The sequence below is a fragment of the Crinia signifera genome, chromosome 6, assembly GCF_055691185.1.
Source record: "Crinia signifera chromosome 6, ASM5569118v1, whole genome shotgun sequence".
NCBI lineage: Eukaryota > Metazoa > Chordata > Amphibia > Anura > Myobatrachidae > Crinia > Crinia signifera.
In genome coordinates this window covers 57,950,017-57,972,433 of record NC_139222.1, presented here as the reverse complement: position 1 = coordinate 57,972,433, position 22,417 = coordinate 57,950,017, and the positions used below count along the sequence as shown (strand labels likewise).

Genomic DNA, 22,417 nt, shown 5'->3' with positions numbered 1-22,417 from the left:
CTGTCGTGCTGTTCTGGGTTGGCCTATGCAAGTTCCACCACCGGCTCCTACCAGGCTAGGGATCTTCCTGGGTCCTCTCCTACGCTCTGCTGTCTCCTGTCCTCCCCGCGGCTCTTGTCCTTGATGTTGCCTCAATGTGTCTTAATGTGTCTTGATGTGTCCTTGATGTTGACAATGCTATAGGGCAGAGTGGGCAGTCGAATAGTATGGGGCAGACTGGGCAGCTGAATGCTATGGGGCAGAGTGGGCAGTCGAATGCTATGGGGTGGATGAATGCTATGGGGCAGAGTGGGCAGTGGAATACTATTGGACAGGGTGGGCAGTGGAATTCTATGGTGTGGAGGAATGCTATGGGGCAGAATGGGCAGCGGAATGTTATGGGGCGGAGGAATGCTATTGGGCAGAGCGGGTAGCGGAATTCTATGGGGAGGAGGAATGCTATGGGGCAGAATGGGCAGCAGAATGCTATGGGGCGGAGGAATGCTATTGGGCAGAGCAGGTAGCGGAATATCTACAGGGCAGAGTAGGCAGCGGAATGCCATGGGGCAGAGTAGGCAGTGGAATGCTATGGGGCAGAATGGGCCGGAATGCCATGGGGCAGAGTGAGCAGCAGAATGCTAGGGGGCAGAGAGGGCAGTGGAATGCTAGGGGGCAGAGTGGGCAGCTTAATCAGGGTTGCCGACTTTTTAATGCTCCTCTCCGGGAGAAGCCAGGAGAGGAGACTTTCCTTACCCGATCGGGGGGCGGGGCTTGACTGTGATGTCATTAAGCCCCGCCCCCATTACGGGAAATACAGTAGTACAAATGACTGATATCCATGGAGGGGGGGGGGGGCTAAAATGACGCGATTGTGCCATTTTAGCTCCACCCCCTCCTCTGAGACCCGCGGATTGCGGCATTTACATGCCGCAATTCGGGGGGCTTAGGGGGGTCCCACAGATTCCGGGAGGGTTGCCCTCCCTTCCGGGGGGGCCGGGAGGGGGACCCGATTTTCGGGAGACTTCCGGGAGGGTCGGCAACACTGAGCTTAATGCTAGGGGCGGAGGAAGGGAAGGAATACTATGGGCAGAGTGGGCAGTGGGAGAGGTCTGCCAATGGAGGTTGTACCTCCATTCAACTACAGACTGGTGAGTGCTGCTTATTCTTTCTGAGAGAGAGAGAGAGAGAGATGAACGAAGAAAGCGGCATTCAGAGACTGTATTGTTTGTAGAAAAGGTAGGACAAATTTTAATCCATAGGAGATGGGGGGTCGCAGCCCCCGTCTTCAGGATCAAATAACAAATACAAAACTACATATATATATATATATATATATATATATATATATATATATATATATATATATCATAGAGTACATTTAACACTTACCCTCCACCCGTGATGAACTCGGGATACGGTCGTATTATCGACCACAGTTAAGTCGACAGTCATTAGGTCAACACTGTTGGGTCGACAGGCAGCAAGGTCAACATGGATGAAGGTCGACAGGTGTCTAGGTCGACATGGGTTAGGTCGATATGGGTTTTTACACTGTTTTTTGTGCCGACAGGTGGCATTTCATGCCCTACCATCCACTAGGGCATGGTGGGAGAGTAAAATAGTGTGCCGAGCGCAGCGAGGCACCGTGCCCGAAGCAAGTGATGCGAGGGGCTGCAGTTGACTTCCAACTGCGTCCATGTCGACTGGGTCGACATTTGGGTAAAAAAAAACAGTGAAAAAACCCATGTCGAACTGTCGACCTAACCCATGTATACCTAATGCATTTGTCGACCAAAACCCATGTCGACCTTGTCCCATGTCGACCTAGACACCTGTTGACCTTCACACATGTCGACCTTGCTACCTGTCGACCCAACGGTGTTGACCTAATGACTGTCGACCTAAGTGTGGGCAGTGGAATGCTAGGGGGCAGAGTGGGCAGCATAATGCTAGGGGCGGAGGAAGGGAAGGAATACTATGGGCAGTGGAATTCTATGGGGCAGCCTCGTGGGGCGGAGGAATGCCATGGGCAGAGATGGCAGCGTAAGGACTATGTGGCAATATCAGGAAGGAGGGGCACAAGCACCCGGGATAAGGTGGTACTCCCCGCCACCTGTAGCGCTTCTCTGTCTCACCCACAACTCCTTTTGGACTCGCACCACAGCACACCCGGGATGCTGCGCATCGCAACAAACCACTGTAACATGAAGTTTGCAAGTGCGGTGTAATGACTGTGGCTGCTCCTCTGCTAGGTAGGTATAGATCCCCTTCAATTACAGTTACTGCATTGTGTTACAGAACTTTTTAATTATCCCAGATAGTTCCTCTTCTGTAAATCAGTGACAGTTACTTCTCTGCTAGTTGTGTCTTCGGCTCCTGACCTGCAGCAGGAGGTGCTGGGTCGTCCTCGGCTCCGCCTGTCGTGCTGTTCTGGGTCGGCCTCTGCGTCCACCCCCGGCTCCTATCAGGCTGGGGATCTTCCTCTGTCCTCTCCTCCGCTGGGCTGTCCCCTGTCCTCTGAGTGGCTCTTGTCCTTGATGTTGCATCGTGTTCAAAGCTCACTTTCGGGCAGGCATCTCACAGGGCAGCTCCGCACCACTGAGGGGGCTTCTACAGGTCTCTCCAGCTAGGGGTCCTTTGCGTGTCCTCCACACTTCTGGTTCCCCGAGAGAGGGTGTCCTCCGCGGTGCCTGCGCGCCTTGGTCTCCACTTGCTGCGTCCTCTATCTTCTTCGGAGCAACCCCGGGGGAATCCTCCGGCTGGGTGTGCTCCTAGGTAATTTACCCCCTCAGCACCTTCTTCCTTGAGGTTCTAGTCTTTAATCTCTCAGCTCCTCCACGGGCAGGCACTATGTAGGACACCTCGGCAGCACACAACAACATCATTCTGTTCTCTCTGGGTTAGGGGCTCCTCCTGTGGTTGGCAGCTAGTGGGGGCAGCGCGGTTCCTGGTCACACACAGCTGCGCAGCCTCCGCTCCTTACAGGTCAGCAGCTCACAGCACTGCACAGGCCCTTGTCCGCTCCAGGGATCACCCTTCCCGGTGCCGGCACTCTCTGCTGTGGGTTATGCATCGCTGCAGGACCGCCTCTGCTCCCCCTGCCCTACCTCTCTATAGTCCCTGTCACTGGCTCCCTCGCCATAGCCTGTACTGGCTGTATCATATATTTTTATATTTCTTTTTACTCAAAGGCTATATATCCCCCTTCCCACACAGATTTAAGTTGACGAGGCTGAAGTTGGCTTCTTATTCACTTCTTATTCAAGCTCCAGCTTCTTATTCAGAAAAATCCCTCTTGCGAGGGTTAATGAGTATTGGGACACACATTTGACACCTAAAATCATCAGAGGGGGGCCACTTACAGATGACCCAAGTGTATTTTGCCTGGCCCAGCTACTTCTGTCCTGGTGAGGCTGACTCCCCAGGTATGTGTGCTTTGTTGTTGGTGTCAGCAGAAGGGGCATAGGCAGTGGGGTGAGGAGTGTAAGAACCATTAATACATCACTGTATGCTGGCCCAGTGAGCACTGTGATGTCTTTGTAGCAGCAGTGGGTGTGATTGCTTGTGGGGCTTATTTGCTTTAATAATGTCTATAGCTTGTGTGTTTTTATAAACATAGTGTGTGTTTATGCCACATGTGTATGCATGGTATGTGTGTGTGTGTATGTCCTGTGTGTATGTATGGTATATGTGCATATATGTCCTGTGTATATGTATGGTTTATGTGCATATATGCCCTGTGTCTATGTATGGTATGTGTCTGTGTATGCCCTATAGGCTATGTATATACATATATATGTATGTATACTCGTATACTATTTATGAAATACATGCAGATGACTGGTGGTGTAGATGCCGGCAGTCAGAATACAGATGCCATCATCCTATCCCTCCTTGCTAGTGCCTAACCTTCGTGCCCCACAGCCTAACCCTAACCCCCCTTCTTTCTAGTGGCCGAACCCTCCTGCCCACAGCCTAACCCTAACTCCGCCACTATTGCCAAAACCTAATTTTCTTCCAGCCTGACGCTGGCCTGCCCCACATACTTATGATTGGGATCAGGGGGTAACTAGAACTTTCAGGGCCCAATAGCAAAATCTTGAAATGGCCTCCAACCACCACCTTTGTCACTACAATGCTTCTATGGGGGGTGGGTCAGGTGCTAAAAAGAGAAGGTGGAGAGAGGGGAGACAGAGAGCAGCAGGAGTGAGATAGAGAGGGGGTGAGGTGATGGGCAGGCAAGAGCTGGTGAGGTGACTAGGGATGATGAGGGGGAGGAGAGGATGCAGGTCAGGGGTGAGGTGACGGGGGCGAGAGGTGGTCAGGTGACTAGGGATGATGAGGGGAAGAGAGGATGCAGGTCAGGGGTGAGGTGACGGGGGCAAGAGGTGGTCAGGTGACATGGGATGATGAGGGGGAGGAGAGGATGCAGGTCAGGGGTGAGGTGACGGGGCGAGAGGTGGTGAGGGGAGAGATTGTGAGGGGGTGGCAGGGATAGAGTTGGTGAGGTGATGTGACGAGGTGAGGTTACAGAGGGTGATAGGGGAAGAGGAGAGGATGCATGTCTTGATTTCACTAGCGATGGAGGGACTTACATTCACAGCGCTGGCAGCCGCAGGCCTCCTCCACCTCCCACAGCTGCAGTAACTTTTCTCCTCCGGTGCTCCTGCAGCCGCTGGGTCTTCTCCTTCCCCTGCTGCCACAGTGACTCACATGTCTCCTCAGGTGCCGGCAGCCAGATGAGAGGGGGTAAGGTGACATGCCGCCATGGTGCCACTGGTCTCTTGAGAGCCGGCAGCCACTGGGCTTCCTGCTGCTCCCACCCACCATAGTGACAGAATTAGTACTCATATAGGCTCCTGCAGCCGCTGTGTTTCCTGCTCCCACCCGGCGATGAAGGGGGGAGTAACAGGATAGTGGCGCAGCCTCTGCCAAGGCGGCACTACTATTTAAAAAAAAATAAAATCAACTTAAAATAGGGTGTAGGGGATTGCCCCCGTGCCCCACAGCAGTTGCATCCTCTGCACCCTCTGTAGTGACCCAACTGATTGGGAGGTCTGCATTGATATTCTGACTGCCGGCATCCCATTACATCCCCCTGCTGATGGACAGGAATGAATTCAGACCACGCATGGCACTGCAGTATTAAACCATTATATTACATTGCATTTATTAAACAGCATATTTGCAACATTTCTGGGTCACACAGGCTCTAATATGTAAATAAAAGATATGTATGTGTGCACACACACACACACACATGCATACACACACACACACACATACATACACACACACATGCATACACACACATACATACACAAACACACATGCATACATACACACACACACACATGCATGCACACACACACATACATACACACACACACACATGCATACACGCACACAAATTTGTAATATGATTTTAATGTTAGACCTCAGGGCCCCCTGTCAAAAGTCCCCTCGGCCCTCCAGCTGTGTGCGAGGGGATGTGTGTGAGTACACTCCCTCGCATGGTACTGACGGAGCGTTCGGATGGTTGTTATGGGCTCGCCAAGCAGCAGTTGACCCCTGATTACCGAGCCTTGCTGAATCAGGCCCTTAGTGTGAAATGCTGCAATATAAACTACCAGACAATTACACTGAGGGGAGGGCATAGTTATTTTAAAAAGATTCATTAGGGTCGTACCCACGTGACCTAGGTAACGCCCATTACGACGCCTGCAGGTAACACCTCATAGCCCACAAAAAAAAGTAAAACCATAGATATACACTCTCCCGCTCCCATGCTTTAGTGCCGCACATTGCCCCGCTGCTGGCCGCTGCCCCGTCACTTCCTCGAGACCTCACCATACATATACAGTAACATATATCAGTTCCCGACCGTCCCCGGTCAGCGGCAGTGCCTGCCGCACAGTGCCCAGCTGCTGGATGCACCTGCCTCCTCCTGCCCGCTGTCCTCTTCTCTCATCGCTGCCCCACCTCCTCCCGCCCTGCCTCCTAGGTCGTAGGTGGGTGTAGGTGGGCAGGCTGACATGGGGGGAGAGGAGGATGCTGCTAGAGCAGGGGTGTAGGTGGGCAGGCTAACATGGGGGGAGAGGAGGATGCTGCTAGAGCAGGGGTGTAGGTGGGCAGGCTGACATGGGGGGAGGGGATGATGCTGCTAGAGCAGGGGTGTAGGTGGGCAGGCTGACATGGGGGGAGAGGAGGATGCTGCTAGAGCAGGGGTGTAGGTGGGCAGGCTGACATGGGGGGAGAGGAGGATGCTGCTAGAGCAGGGGTGTAGGTGGGCAGGCTGACATGGGGGAAAGGAGGATGCTGTTAGAGCAGGGGTGTAGGTGGGCAGGCTGACATGGGGGGAGAGGAGGATGCTGCTAGAGCAGGGGTGTAGGTGGGCAGGCTGACATGGGGAGGGAGGAGGATGCTGCTAGAGCAGGGGTGTAGGTGGGCAGGCTGACATGGGGGGAGAGGAGGATGCTGCTTGGGCAGGGGTGTAGGTGGGCAGGCTGACATGGGGAGAGAGGAGGATGCTGCTAGAGCAGGGGTGTAGGTGGGCAGGCTGATATGGGGGGAGAGGAGGATGCTGCTAGAGCAGGGGTGTAGGTGGGCAGGCTGACATGGGGGGAGAGGAGGATTCTGCTAGAACAGGGGTGTAGGTGGGCAGGCTGACATGGGGGGAGAGGAGGATTCTGCTAGAGCAGGGGTGTAGGTGGGCAGGCTGGCATGGGGGAAAGGAGGATGCTGTTAGAGCAGGGGTGTAGGTGGGCAGGCTGACATGGGGGGAGAGGAGGATGCTGCTTGGGCAGGGGTGTAGGTGGGCAGGCTGACATGGGGAGAGAGGAGGATGCTGCTAGAGCAGGGGTGTAGGTGGGCAGGCTGATATGGGGGGAGAGGAGGATGCTGCTAGAGCAGGGGTGTAGGTGGGCAGGCTGACATGGGGGGAGAGGAGGATGCTGCTAGAGCAGGGGTGTAGGTGGGCATTCTGACATGGGGGAAAGGAGGATGCTGTTAGAGCAGGGGTGTAGGTGGGCAGGCTGACATGGGGAGAGAGGAGGATGCTGCTAGAGCAGGGGTGTAGGTGGGCAGGCTCACATGGGGGGAGAGGAGGATGCTGCTAGAGCAGGGGTGTAGGTGGGCAGGCTGACATGGGGGGAGAGGAGGATGCTGCTAGGGCAGGGGTGTAGGTGGGCAGGCTGACATGGGGAGAGAGGAGGATGCTGCTAGAGCAGGGGTGTAGTTGGGCAGACTCACATGGGGGGAGAGGAGGATGCTGCTAGAGCAGGGGCTTCGGTGGGCAGGCTGACATGGGGGGAGAGGAGGATGCTGCTAGAGCAGGGGTGTCGGTGGGCAGGCTGACATGGGGGGAGAGGAGGATGCTGCTAGAGCAGGGGTGTCTGTGGGCAGGCTGACATGGGTGGAGAGGAGGATGCTGCTAGAGCAGGGGTATAGGTGGGCAGGCTGACATGGGGGGAGAGGAGGATGCTGCTAGAGCAGGGGTGTAGGTGGGCAGGCTGACATGGGGGGAGAGGAGGCTGCTGCTAGAGCAGGGGTGTAGGTGGGCAGGCTGACATGGGGGAAGAGGAGGATGCTGCTAGAGCAGGGGTGTAGGTGGGCAGGCTGACATGGGGGGAGAGGAGGATGCTGCTAGAGCAGGGGTGTAGGTGGGCAGGCTGACATGGGGGGAGAGGAGGATGCTGCTAGAGCAGCGGTGTAGATGGGCAGGCTGACATTGGGGGAGAGGAGGATGCTGCTAGAGCAGAGGTGTAGGTGGGCAGGCTGATATTGGGGGAGAGGAGGATGCTGCTAGAGCAGGGGTGTAGGTGGGCAGGCTGACATTAGGGGAGAGGAGGATCCTGCTAGAGCAGGGGTGTAGGTGGGCAGGCTGACATGGGGGGAGAGGAGGATGCTGCTAGAGCAGGGGTGTAGGTGGGCAGGCTTACATGGGGGAGAGGAGGATGCTGCTAGAGCAGGGGTGTAGGTGGGCAGGCTGACATGGGGGGAGAGGAGGATGCTGCTAGAGCAGGGGTGTAGGTGGGCAGGCTGACATGGGGGGAGAGGAGGATGCTGCTAGAGCAGTGGTGTAGGTGGGCAGGCTGACATGGGGGGAGAGGAGGATGCTTCTAGAGCAGGGGTGTAGGTGGGCAAGCTGACATGGGGGGAGAGGAGGATGCTGCTAGAGCAGGGGTGTAGGTGGGCAGGCTGACATGGGGGGGAGAGGAGGATGCTGCTACAATAGTAGAGTGGGTGAAGAGTCTGGAATGGAATAGAAGGACTTGAAATGGGTTATAGGGGCCGTGCGCATGTGCAGTTTATGAAGAATCGGCTGATATGCAAATTCGCAGCCACGTGATCAGGTCTGAATTAGCCCCAAGGAGATGGGGTGATACTCTATTGATGTATTTTATCACGCTGTTTGTGCTCATTAGGATTAGGTTTAGCCACGCAAAGCCACTGGTCACTTATTTCAGCCCGTCCCTCCCCGGCCGGTGTGAGCTGAAATGCCGACTCCAGCGGCCGACAACGCACCGGATGGAGGAACTGTATTATAATCATCTTCTAATAAATCAGTATTTTAGTTGGTTTAGCATCTGTTCTATAAGGAGACCCTGGTTTCTGTATTTCCCCCGGAATGCCCTGTATACTATCTGATCACTCTCCCTCTCAGGGTTGGGCTACTTGGGCTACTTCAGGTGGGTACTTACAGAGCTCAATATACATTACACGGTTCCCAGGCGTCAGCTCGTCGCACTGACTATTCTTCACCTGTTACATTGGCCGGCGGCTATAATCAGTTTCCAGCTTATTTACAATGTGATCGTTCCACTACGTTGAATTACATATATTGTTTTTTACAGTATCTGCTCCACGCTTTACTATTATTTGCATGTCATGTAATACATAGATTTAACAGCATTTAATGTATGATAATTGCGAAAAAGACATTTCAGGGCTCAGTCAGAGAAATGATATCAGTGATTCTTCCCTTTTCGTAGACTCCAATCCATGCTGGTCCGCACTCCCGGAATGCACAGGGGACTCCGGAATTTAGAGGCGATGTTCTGACTTCCAGAAGTGCATCCCGTTACATCTGCTGGAATTCCCGCACCCCCTACACCTGGTATCCCGGAGGGCACCATTTAATAGCAGGTGAGTATGTGATCACTTCCTGTCTTGTAATTTATATATAGGGGATTATTCTGGTTGATTCGCAAGGCTGTAAATTTGCCGCGTTGTGATTACACCAAAGCCCGCCTTGTGAATGGTTGGCTGTTGCAGTAACATCCACAAAGTAACATCCATTCACAGGCCAGGAGGGAACGGCCACATCTTTTGATGGTTGCCGACCATTGAAGGATGTGGTGCGTGCATGCAAATAAAAGTGACTTTCAAGGCACTTACATATGTGGGCACACTGGGAAGGAAATGGGGGGGCAGCTGACATCCGGTGATATCAGCAGCTGCCCACCCCCCGCATCATGGCCTCATTAGCATGAGAACGCCCTGAGTTCTTATAGGAACGTCCATGAAACACTCCCATACGCTAATGGGGCCACCCCCGCCCGCTGTCCTGGTTGCGTATGCACAGTGCCACCACCGTTCCCTGCGTGGCAACCAGAATAAGGGCCATAATGAGTTTTACAATCACATTTGCTGGAATGTAAGTAGAGATTTGTCCATAGGAGTTTTGTAGACACTACCATTTACATACTGAACAAATGACATCTGCATAGAAAATGGGGTATACAGACCATATATAAGGTGTGCCCAAATGAAAAGGGAGACTACGGTTGTATGTAAACAATATTTTAATCAAAGAATATTTAATTACAGTTCATGTGTAACATTACAACTACACATAATTGACATTGATGCAATGATCCAGCGCGTAACAAGGGAGTGGATGGATTCAGTGTAGAAACTCCTTGGTTGCTGATGAATCCAGGTTTCCACGGTCTCCTGCACCTCCTTGTCACAGGTGAACCGTTCACCTTTAAGTGTTTGTTTTTTAAGTGGCCGAAGATATTGGAGTCACATGGGGAGATAACTTCACCATGCAGCGTAAATGTATATTTATAGAGAATATAACATCAGTTCTGGCCTCCATCCGCCCCAAGTTGCCAGCCTTTGATGTTATATTTTATATAAATTCAGCTTCGGTCACATATGATAAGTTGTTCACAGCAGCTTATCATGTGGGATCCTCAAGCAATGCAAATGCAGGAGGAGGTGCTTACCACCCCCTGCTGGCATTTGTGATCATATCAAACTGCGATGCAATGGCAGTGTAGCGGGTCATTGCGACCATTGGTTGGGGTGTTCCTATACGACTACAGCTTAAGTAAGTCTCATCTTACTCAGTCTTGCAGTCGCAGGCTGGCTTGCGAGGTGAAGAAAACTTTACCTTGCAGCGTAAGTGTATATTTATATAAAATATAACATCAGTTCTGGCCTCCATCCGCCCCAAGTTGCCAGCCAATCTTTCACCTTTGATGTTATATTTTATATAAATTTAGCTGAGCTTCCGGTACGGGGCGGAGAAAGGGCGCCATGACGGCGGAGGGGGAGGACGGATGGCGGCACGGTGACTACTCCCCCCCCCACCCCGGCCGGGGCGGGCGCACTGCAACGGCAGGAGATGCACGGAGATGCGGCACTGGATGACGCCACACTGGACCAGGCCGCAGCCAGCAGCGCACAGCTCAGCCCCCGGGTACGGCACCATAGGCTCAGGACCCGGCCACAGGCACGGTCCCCGGCATGATGACCCCCGAGGCGACGGTGGCCCCCATCGGCACCTGGAGGCGGCTTCCGGCCAGGACAGGGGAAAGATCAGGCCCAAGCTGCTGTCCCGCAGCATCAGCAGATGCAGGAGTCCGCAGCAACCAGTGGCGCCTCTGATGGCTGCCTAGGCGCTGTGCAGCTCTGCAGGTATGTGTTCCCTGTGTGATACTGTACTGTCCCGGCTTATATTGTTACATACCTGGCTGCTGCAACGACCAGTGGTGCCGCTGATGGCTGCCTAGGTGCTGTGCAGCTCGGCAGGTATGTGTTCCCTGTGTGAAAACTGTACTGTCCCTGCTTATTAGTGTTCACTCTAGCAGTTAGAGCGGGCAGGGCGCCGGGGGCGGACCGGGCCGCCATTGACACAAGAGGGGCATGCCCGGGCCGCTGCCGTCATCAAAGGGGGCGGGCCCGGCCACCGCCGTCACCAAAGGGGGCGGGCCCGGCCCCTCCGAAGTCGGTTTGCTGCTGAGGAAGCGCTGGGCATCGCCATCTACGGCGGCACTTTGCTTCCCCGTGGGGCTGTTTTAGCGGGGCGCTGCTAGAGCAAAAGCAGCCTAGCGGGAACACTACTTATATCGTTACCTACCTGGCTGCTGCAGAGACCAGTGGCGCCACTGATGGCTGCCTATGCGCTGTGCTGCTCGTCGGACATGTGGTCCCTGCATGTAATGTCTCAATGTAATGTATGTAATGCCGCCCCCCCCCCCCCCCAGTGCTTGATGCTACACTGTAAATCCACAAAAAATTCCTAGTGTGCGCAAGGACACATGGCCAATAAAGTTGATTCTATTCTATTCTATTCTTGGGTCGCAAATGATAAGCAGCTTATCATGTGGGATCCTCAAGCAATGCAAATGCAGGAGGAGGTGCATACCACCCCTTGCCGGCATTTGTGATCATATCAAACTGCGATGCAATGGCAGTTTAGAGGGACATTGTGACCATCGGTTGCAGTGTCCCTCTATGGCTACAGCTTAAGTAAGTCTCCCCTTACTCAGTCTTGCAGTCGCAGGCTGGCTTGCAAGGTGAAGGAACTTCACCTTGCAGTGTAAATGTATATTTATATAAAATCAGTTCTGGCCTCCATCCGCCCCAAGTTGCCAGCCAATTCCTCGCCTTTGATTTTATATTTTATATAAATTCAGCTTGGGTCACATATGATAAGCTGCTCACAGCAGCTTATCACGTGGGATCCTCAAGCAATGCAAATGCAGGAGGAGGTGCATACCACCCCCTGCCGGCATTTGTGTTCATATCAAACTGCGATGCAATGGCAGTTTATAAGGACACTGAGACCATCAGTCACGTTCACCCTCTATGACTACAGCCTAAGTAAGTCTCCTCTTACTCAGGCTTGCAGTCGCAGGCCGGCTTAATTTTTGGACTGCACTTGATGCGCACGATGTATTGCACGTTATAGATAGAAAGTTAGAGCATGTGACATGTGTCCTGTGTGTTGAGGTACCAGGAGTACCTTGTTGTGTGGAGAAGCCGATGGTCCATGGTCCCGGACTGCTACGGCCGTACCGTTCGCACAAGCTGATCTACGTTCTTCCTAGGTCAGTGTCCTGTACACTCTCACGTGGTGACAGCCGCATGCAGCTGGCAGTCATAGCCATTGCTGGGGAGCGATGATTTAGGCAGGCTGTCAGTACGTTTAAAGTGCAGACATGCAGCAATTTGGTATCACAGATGTGCAGCAGGTTGGTGTCACAGATGAGGCGGGAATCCTTTGGAAACGCGTTTCCGGCTTTGTCAACCTGGCTAAAGTGCTCAGATTTTAAGAGGCTTTAGAGAGTTGATGTTCCGGTCTCTCGGTCTCCAGTACTTGATGGACAGACCAATCCTTGGGATGCGTTTCGCCGCACTCAGGGTTGCTTTTTACGTGACGCCTCCCCACTTAAGCGCTGCAGACACCATTTATTTCCCAGCATAGAGAACAGGTCTGAATCAGGCTCTCAGTTTGGATTGCATATGATAAGCTGCTTGCAATAGTTTATCATGTGCAATCCTTAAGCAATGCAAATGCAGGAGGAGGTGCATTCCACCCCCTGCCTCCATTTGCCATCGTATCAAACTGTGATTGCAGTTTAGAAGAACATCGGGACCATCGGTGGCTGTGACCCTTTGCGACTGCAGCCTGAGTAAAGGGGCATACACATGTAGAGATCTGTGCTAAGCAATTTTTCTAAGCAATTTTGCTAAGCAACTTTGCTGGTGTCGATCTCCCATGGGGAGCACATATACACGCAGAGATTTGTGCTAAGCAATAATAGTGGGTGGATATTACCAGAGGGGAGGTTTTTCTTTTTTTTTCTCATATTTTACTGATGTCGTATGCATACGTATTTTTTCAATACGAATTTGTATTTATCAGCCATTAAATACTAATTCGTATCAGCAGAAGCCTACATGGATCATTCAGATCCGTGCAAGTGTCAGTGTAGAAAATAAATATTTAAAAAAAAATGTCATTAAAGGGTGTGGGCCCAGCCGCCGCCCTCATCAAAGGGGGCGGGTCTGGCCTCTCCGAAGTCGCTTCGCTGCTGGGTAAGCACCGGGTATCGCCGTCTGCGGCGGCGCTGGGCTTCCCCGTGAGGCTGTTTAAGTGGGGCACTGCTAGAGGGGCAGGGCGAATTTTGCCCTTTAAAAATGTGGTCCCCGCATGTAATGTCTCAATGTAATGTATGTAATGCCTCCCCCCCCCCCCCCTTATCCATGATTTATGCTGCACTGTAAATCCCCAAAAAATTCCTAGTGTGCGCAAGCACACATGGCCAATAAAGTTGATTCTATTCTATTCTATTCTTGGGTCGCAAATGATAAGCAGCTTATCATGTGGGATCCTCAAGCAATGCAATTGCAGGAGGAGGTGCATACCACCCCTTGCCGGCATTTGTGATCAAATCAAACTGCGATGCAATGGCAGTTTAGAGGGACATTGTGACCATCGGTTGCAGTGTCCCTCTATGGCTACAGCTTAAGTAAGTCTCCCCTTACTCAGTCTTGCAGTCGCAGGCTGGCTTGCAAGGCGAAGGAACTTCACCTTGCAGCGTAAATGTATATTTATATAAAATATAAAATCAGTTCTGGCCTCCATCCGCCCCAAGTTGCCAGCCAATTCCTCGCCTTTGATTTTATATTTTATATAAATTCAGCTTGGGTCACATATGATAAGCTGCTCACAGCAGCTTATCACGTGGGATCCTCAAGCAATGCAAATGCAGTAGGAGGTGCATACCACCCCCTGCCGGCATTTGTGATCATATCAAACTGCGATGCAATGGCAGTTTACAAGGACACTGCGACCATCGGTCACGTTCACCCTGTACGACTAAAGCCTAAGTAAGTCTCCTCTTACTCAGGCTTGCAGTCGCAGGCCGGCTTAATTTTTGGACTGCACTTGATGCGCGCGATGTATTGCACGTTATAGATAGAAAGTTAGAGCATGTGACATGTGTCCTGTGTGTTGAGGTACCAGGAGTACCTTGTTGTGTGAAGAAGCCGATGGTCCATGGTCCCGGACTGCTACGGCCGTACCGTCCACACAAGCTGATCTCCGTTCTTCCTAGGTCAGTGTCCTGTACACTCTCACGTGGTGACAGCTGCATGCAGCTGGCAGTCATAGCCATTGCTGGGGAGCGATGATTTAGGCAGGCTGTCAGTACGTTTAAAGTGCAGACATGCAGCAAGTTGGTATCACAGATGTGCAGCAGGTTGGTGTCACAGATGAGGCGGGAATCTTTTGGAAGCGCGTTTCGAGCGCTCAGGCCGGCTTTGTCAACCTGGCTAAAGTGCTCAGATTTTAAGAGGCTTTAGAGAGTTGATGTTCCGGTCTCTCGGTCTCCAGTACTTGATGGACAGACCAATCCTTGGGATGCGTTTCGCCGCACTCAGGGTTGCTTTTTACATGACGCCTCCCCACTTAAGCGCTGCAGACACCATTTTTTTCCCCAGCATAGAGAACAGGTCTGAATCAGGCTCTCAGTTTGGATTGCATATGATAAGCTGCTTGCAATAGTTTATCATGTGCAATCCTTAAGCAATGCAAATGCAGGAGGAGGTGCATTTTACCCCTGCCTCCATTTTCCATCGTATCAAACTGTGATTGCAGTTTAGAAGAACATCGGGACCATCGGTGGCTGTGACCCTTTGCGACTGCAGCCTGAAAAAAGGGGCATACACACGTAGAGATCTGTGCTAAGCAATTTTTCTAACCAATTTTGCTAAGCAACTTTGCTGGTGTCGATCTCCCATGGGGAGCACATATACACGCAGAGATTTGTGCTAAGCAATAATAGTGGGTGGATATTACCAGAGGGGAGGTTTTGTTTTTTTTTTCTCATATTTTACTGATGTCGTATGCATACGTATTTATTCAATACGAATTTGTATTTATCAGCCATTAAATACTAATTCGTATCAGCAGAAGCCTACATGGATCATTCAGATCCGTGCAAGTGTCAGTGTAAAAAATAAATATTTAAAAAAAAATGTCATCAAAGGGTGCGGGCCCAGCCGCTGCCGTCATCAAAGGGGGCGGGCCTGGCCCCTCCGAAGTCGCTTCGCTGCCGGGTAAGCAGCGGGTATCGCCGTCTGCGGCGGCGCTGGGCTTCCCCGTGAGGCTGTTTAAGTGGGGCACTGCTAGAGGGGCAGGGCGAATTTTGCCCTTTAAAAATGTGGTCCCCGCATGTAATGTCTCAATGTAATGTATGTAATGCATCCCCCCCCCTTATCCATGATTTATGCTGCACTGTAAATCCCCCCAAAATTCCTAGTGTGCGCAAGCACACATGGCCAATAAAGTTGATTCTATTCTATTCTTGGGTCGCAAATGATAAGCAGCTTATCATGTGGGGTCCTCAAGCAATGCAAATGCAGGAGGAGGTGCATACCACCCCTTGCCGGCATTTGTGATCAAATCAAACTGCGATGCAATGGCAGTTTAGAGGGACATTGTGACCATCGGTTGCAGTGTCCCTCTATGGCTACAGCTTAAGTAAGTCTCCCCTTACTCAGTCTTGCAGTCGCAGGCCGGCTTGTAAGGCAAAGGAACTTCACCTTGCAGCGTAAATGTATATTTATATAAAATATAAAATCAGTTCTGGCCTCCATCCGCCCCAAGTTGCCAGCCAATTCCTCGCCCTTGATTTTATATTTTATATAAATTCAGTTGGGTCACATATGATAAGCTGCTCACAGCAGCTTATCACGTGGGATCCTCAAGCAATGCAAATGCAGGAAGAGGTGCATACCACCCCCTGCCGGCATTTGTGATCATATCAAACTGCGATGCAATGGCAGTTTACAAGGACACTGCGACCATCGGTCACGTTCACCCTCTACAACTACAGCCTAAGTAAGTCTCCTCTTACTCAGGCTTGCAGTCGCAGGCCGGCTTAATTTTTGGACCGCACTTGATGCGCGCGATGTATTGCACGTTATAGATAGAAAGTTAGAGCATGTGACATGTGTCCTGTGTGTTGAGGTACCAGGAGTACCTTGTTGTGTGGAGAAGCCGATGGTCCATGGTCCCGGACTGCTACGGCCGTACCTTCCGCACAAGCTATTCTCCGTTCTTCCTAGGTCAGTGTCCTGTACACTCTCACGTGGTGACAGCCGCATGCAGCTGGCAGTCATAGCATTGCTGGGGAGCGATGATTTAGGCAGGCTGTCAGTACGTTTAAAGTGCAGACATGCAGCAAGTTGGTATCACAGATGTGCAGCAGGTTGGTGTCACAGATGAGGCGGGAATCCTTTGGAAACGCGTTTCGAGCGCTCAGGCCGGCTTTGTCAACCTGGCTAAAGAGCTCAGATTTTAAGAGGCTTTAGAGAGTTGATGTTCCGGTCTCTCGGTCTCCAGTACTTGATGGACAGACCAATCCTTGGGATGCGTTTCGCCGCACTCAGGGTTGCTTTTTACATGACGCCTCCCCACTTAAGCGCTGCAGACACCATTTTTTTCCCCAGCATAGAGAACAGGTCTGAATCAGGCTCTCAGTTTGGATTGCATATGATAAGCTGCTTGCAATAGTTTATCATGTGCAATCCTTAAGCAATGCAAATGCAGGAGGAGGTGCATTCCACCCCCTGCCTCCATTTGCCATCGTATCCAACTGTGATTGCAGTTTAGAAGAACATCGGGACCATCGGTGGCTGTGACCCTTTGCGACTGCAGCCTGAGTAAAGGGGCATACAATTTTGCTAAGCAACTTTGCTGGTGTCGATCTCCCATGGGGAGCACATATATACGCAGAGATTTGTGCTAAGCAATAATAGTGGGTGGATATTACCAGAGGGGAGGTTTTTTTTTCTTTTTTTTTCTCATATTTTACTGATGTCGTATGCATACGTATTTTTTCAATACGAATTTGTATTTATCAGCCATTAAATACTAATTCGTATCAGCAGAAGCCTACATGGATCATTCAGATCCGTGCAAGTGTCAGTGTAAAAAATAAATATTTTTAAAAAAATTTCATCAAAGGGTGCGGGCCCAGCCGCCGCCGTCATCAAAGGGGGCGGGCCTGGCCCCCCCGAAGTCGCTTCGCTGCCGGGTAAGCGCCGGGTATCGCCATCTGCGGCGGCGCTGGGCTTCTCCGTGAGGCTGTTTAAATGGGGCACTGCTAGAGGGGCAGGGCGAATTTTGCCCTTTAAAAATGTGGTCCCCGCATGTAATGTCTCAATGTAATGTATGTAATGCCTCCCCCCCCCCCTTAGCCATGATTTATGCTGCACTGTAAATCCCCCAAAAATTCCTAGTAAAGTTGATTCTATTCTATTCTATTCTTGGGTCGCAAATGATAAGCAGCTTATCATGTGGGATCCTCAAGCAATGCAAATGCAGGAGGAGGTGCTTACCACCCCTTGCCGGCATTTGTGATCATATCAAACTGCGATGCAATGGCAGTTTAGAGGGACATTGTGACCATCGGTTGCAGTGTCCCTCTATGGCTACAGCTTAAGTAAGTCTCCCCTTACTCAGTCTTGCAGTCGCAGGCTGGCTTTCAAGGCGAAGGAACTTCACCTTGCAGCGTAAATGTATATTTATATAAAATATAAAATCAGTTCTGGCCTCCATCCGCCCCAAGTTGCCAGCCAATTCCTCGCCTTTGATTTTATATTTTATATAAATTCAGCTTGGGTCACATATGATAAGCTGCTCACAGCAGCTTATCACGTGGGATCCTCAAGCAATGAGAGGTTTTGTTTTTTATATTTTACTGACTATTTTACTGATGTCGTATGCATACGTATTTTTTCAATACGAATTTGTATTTATCAGCCATTAAATACTAATTCGTATCAGCAGAAGCCTACATGGATCATTCAGATCCGTGCAGGTGTCAGTGTAAAAAATAAATATATATTTTTTTGAAACGGCGTCCCCCCCCCGAACAAGTAAACAAGTAAGGGTTCCCCGTATTTTTTTAAACCAGCACCAGGCCCAATGGCCGGTCCTGGTTCCCAAAATACAGAGGACAAAACGAATGGGGTCCCCCGTATTTCAAGAACCAGCCCCAGGCCCAACCAGCCAGCAAGGTAATGCCACAGCCGGGGGGGCGAGGGGAGACTTTTTCTACAAGTCCCCCCCGCGAAAGCATTCATCCCTCCAACCGGTCTGCCTGGTCAGAGGTCCTGGGGAAGTGGGGACCCCACCGATAAAGGGGTCCCCCCTTCCAGAACTTACCTGGCCAGGCAGTCCCAGTACCCCTGGCCTGTGAGGGGTGTGGTATGGGGTTCCGACATTCGGGATCCGGACAGCCGGACTCAGACAGCATGGCGAGCGCATAAAAACCCCTTGCGGGGGGTATTCTATTCTCTCTCTATGGGGGTCGTGGACCCCCACAAGGAAAAATAGCGAGTGGCCGTTGGGCTGTCGTTGTTTTGACAGTCGGGATCCCGACGTCTGGTAAATGACTGTCGGGAACGCGTCTGGCACCCCCAGTGGGTACCGGGCTGATTCAAGTGTAAAAATTTGTATAAACCATTGGGTTTTGCTGTGGAACTATGAGTTCCAGCAAGCCTGGAACGCATACTGGGACTTGGAGAACCACAAGTCCCAGCATGTGGCCCATTTAAGAGCTTGCTGGGCTCATAGTTCAAAAGCAGAACCAATAGTTAAATAAAAACACAAACACACATGAAAAATAAAACTTTATTACATTCAGAGCCCTTTCATCTGAATACTTACCTATCTTGACACGTAGGTAGGTTTCCTCCATCCATCTGGTGGTCCCTAAGAAATCCTGTTAGGTTACCTGGGGAAGGAAAGCATACTCACCAGGGTTCGCCGTTGTAGATGGCTCTGGCAAGGTTTGGAATAAATTTTTTCCATCTGTATAGACAGAAATGTCCTGCCTGTAGTATAATGTGGAAGCACCCAGCACAGGGGCGTAACTAGATCTCTCTGGGCCCCATAGCAAATTTTGAAAAGGGCCCCCCCACCCCTTTGTACAGGGTGTCAAAATGCATACACAGAGGCAGGAGGTAAGAAACACAGGGGTAGTGGCCGACAGGAGAGTCAAACACAGAGGAAGGTGGTACAGTACTACAGGGGGTCACAGTGGGGGTAGGGGCAAGAAGGTGTCACACAGGCATAGTGGGTTCAGGGGGTCTTACACAGAGGAAGGATGTGGAGAGTGGGGAAGGTGACACATACAGGGGATGTGTGGTACAGGAGGGTTAAAGACCAGGGATGAGGGTGGAAGAGGGTCAAGGTGTCATACAAGAGAATAGGGGGAAATACACCAGGGGTGATGGGGGGTGAAAAGGGTCACACACAGAGGAAGGGTGTAGGTGGCTCATAAGGTTTCATACACACACACGCACACTGGGTACAGAAAAGAAGGTACAGTGCTCCAAGGGCACTTACCAAGCAGGGGGTGAGCTCCAGGCACAGGGTCAAGTGGAGACCGGCGGCAGGGGAATTCATGCTGGACAAGGCAGCAGTGTCATCCCTGTGCGGATGCTGGAGGCAGGCCCAGCACTGTGTTCCCATCATGATGCAGCTACTGGAGAGGAGGTGGGTGCAGGGACTGCTAGGCGGGGGTCAGGGTCACGCAATATCTCCGGCGTCTGGGGGGTAGGCAGTGCGGCGGTGGGACGCACATCTCTAGCATCTAGGAAGAGGGTGGGGGACCCGGGAGGTCGCAGGGCGCATCACCGGCTATTGGTGGGGCGCGGGGCGGCGCAGGACACACGCACATTTCTGGCTCCTGAAATGGGGGTGGGGGAGGTCAGTGCAGGCCAGGGTACATCTCTGGCTGGCTATTGAGGGGCGAGGCAGGACCCAAAATGATCTCCGGCGTCTGAGGGGGGGCAGAGGGTGTCGCTGCAGTGGGTGCCACTGCCTTTTTTTTTTTATAGGGTGCAGGGTGAGTAGCGGGCCCTACCGACAGCTCAGGACCTGTAGCAGCTGCACCCACAGTAGTTACGCCACTGACCCAGCAGATAGCAGGCTCCCCGTGTACTGCAGGATGTCTCATTCAGTGTATGTACACCTTATGCAGCATGTGCTGTAGTAGCGGGGGTGTGCTATACATGGGGACAGAGGGGTGACTGGGCATTAGGGTGTGCTCTACATGGGGACAGAGGGGTGACTGGGCATTAGGGTGTGCTATAGATGGGGACAGAGGGGTGACTGGGCATTAGGGTGTGCTATACATGGGGACAGAGCGGTGACTGGGCATTAGGGTGTGCTATACATGGGGACAGAGCGGTGACTGGGCATTAGGGTGTGCTATACATGGGGACAGAGGGGTGACTGGGCATTAGGGTGTGCTATACATGGGGAACGAGGGGTGACTGTGCATTAGGGTGTGCTATACATGGGGACAGAGGGGTGACTGGGCATTAGGGTGTGCTATACATGGGGACAGAGCGGTGACTGGGCATTAGGGTGTGCTATACATGGGGACAGAGCGGTGACTGGGCATTAGGGTGTGCTATACATGGGGACAGAGGGGTGACTGGGCATTAGGGTGTGCTATACATGGGGACAGAGGGGTGACTGGGCATTAGGGTGTGCTATACATGGGGACAGAGGGGTGACTGGGCATTAGGGTGTGCTATACATGGGGAAGAAGGGGTGACTGGGCATTAGGGTGTGCTATACATGGGGACAGAGCGGTGACTGGGCATTAGGGTGTGTTATACATGGGGACAGAGCGGTGACTGGGCATAAGGGTGTGCTATACATGGGGACAGAGCGGTGACTGGGCATTAGGGTGTGCTATACATGGGGACAGAGGGGTGACTGGGCATTAGGGTGTGCTATACATGGGGACAGAGCATTGACTGGGCATTAGGGTGTGCTATACATGGGGACAGAGGGGTGACTGGGCATTATGGTGTGCTATACATGGGGACAGAGGGGTGACTGAGCATTAGGGTGTGCTATACTTGAGGACAGAGGGGTGACTGGGCATTAGGGTGTGCTATACATGGGGACAGAGGGGTGACTGGGCATTAGGGTGTGCTGTACATGGGGACAGAGGGGTGACTGGGCATTAGGGTGTGCTATACATGGGGACAGGGGGGTGACTGGGCATTAGGGTGTGCTACACATGGGGACAGAGGGGTGACTGGGCATTAGGGTGTGCTATACATGGGGACAGAGGGGTGACTGGGCATTAGGGTGTGCTATACATGGGGACAGAGGGGTGACTTGGCATTAGGGTGTGCTGTACATGGGGATAGAGCGGTGACTGGGCATTAGGGTGTGCTATACATGTGGACAGAGTGGTGACTGGGCATTAGGGTGTGCTATACATGGGGACAGAGGGATGACTGGTCATTAGGGTGTTCTGTACATGGGGCAGAGCGGTGACTGGGCATTAGGGTGTGCTATACATGGGGACTGAGGGGTGACTGGGCATTAGGGTGTGCTATACATGGGAACAGAGGGGTGACTGGGCATTAGGGTGTGCTATACATGGGGACAGAGGGGTGAATGGGCATTAGGGTGTGCTGTACATGGGGACAGAGGGGTGACTGGGCATTAGGGTGTGCTATACATGGGGATAGAGTGGTGACTGGGCATTAGGATGTGCTGTACAAGGTGACAGAGGTGTGACTGGGCATTAGGGTGTGCTATACATGGGGACAGAGGGGTGACTGGGCATTAGGGTGTGCTATACATGGGTACAGAGGGGTGACTGGGCATTAGGGTGTGCTATACATGGGGACAGAGGGGTGACTGGGCATTAGGGTGTGCTATACATGGGGACAGAGGGGTGACTGGGCATTAGGGTGTGCTATACATGTTGACAGAGCGGTGACTGGGCATTAGGGTGTGCTATACATGGGGACAGAGCGGTGACTGGGCATTAGGGTGTGCTATACATGTGGACAGAGGGGTGACTGGGCATTAGGGTGTGCTATACATGGGGACAGAGGGATGACTGGGCATTAGGGTGTGCTGTACATGGGGCAGAGCGGTGACTGGGCATTAGGGTGTGCTATACATGGGGACTGAGGGGTGGCTGGGCATTAGGGTGTGCTATACATGGGAACAGAGGGGTGACTGGGCATTAGGGTGTGCTATACATGGGGACAGGGGGGTGACTGGGCATTAGGGTGTGCTATACATGGGGACAGAGGGGTGACTGGGCATTAGGGTGTGCTATACATGGGGACAGAGGGGTGACTG

At 52.1% G+C, this 22,417-nt stretch overlaps 1 long non-coding RNA gene across 1 annotated transcript in view; it reads left to right on the top strand.

The window, feature by feature from the left end:
* The first annotated feature begins 2,864 nt into the window (after nt 1–2,864).
* The window catches only part of LOC146006950 (uncharacterized), a 45,945-nt gene continuing 26,392 nt past the window's right edge, over nt 2,865–22,417 (top strand). The window contains exons 1-2 of the long non-coding RNA XR_014444139.1: nt 2,865–3,404; nt 8,973–9,126. This is a non-coding gene — a long non-coding RNA (uncharacterized LOC146006950). The remainder of the gene's footprint in view (nt 3,405–8,972; nt 9,127–22,417) is intronic.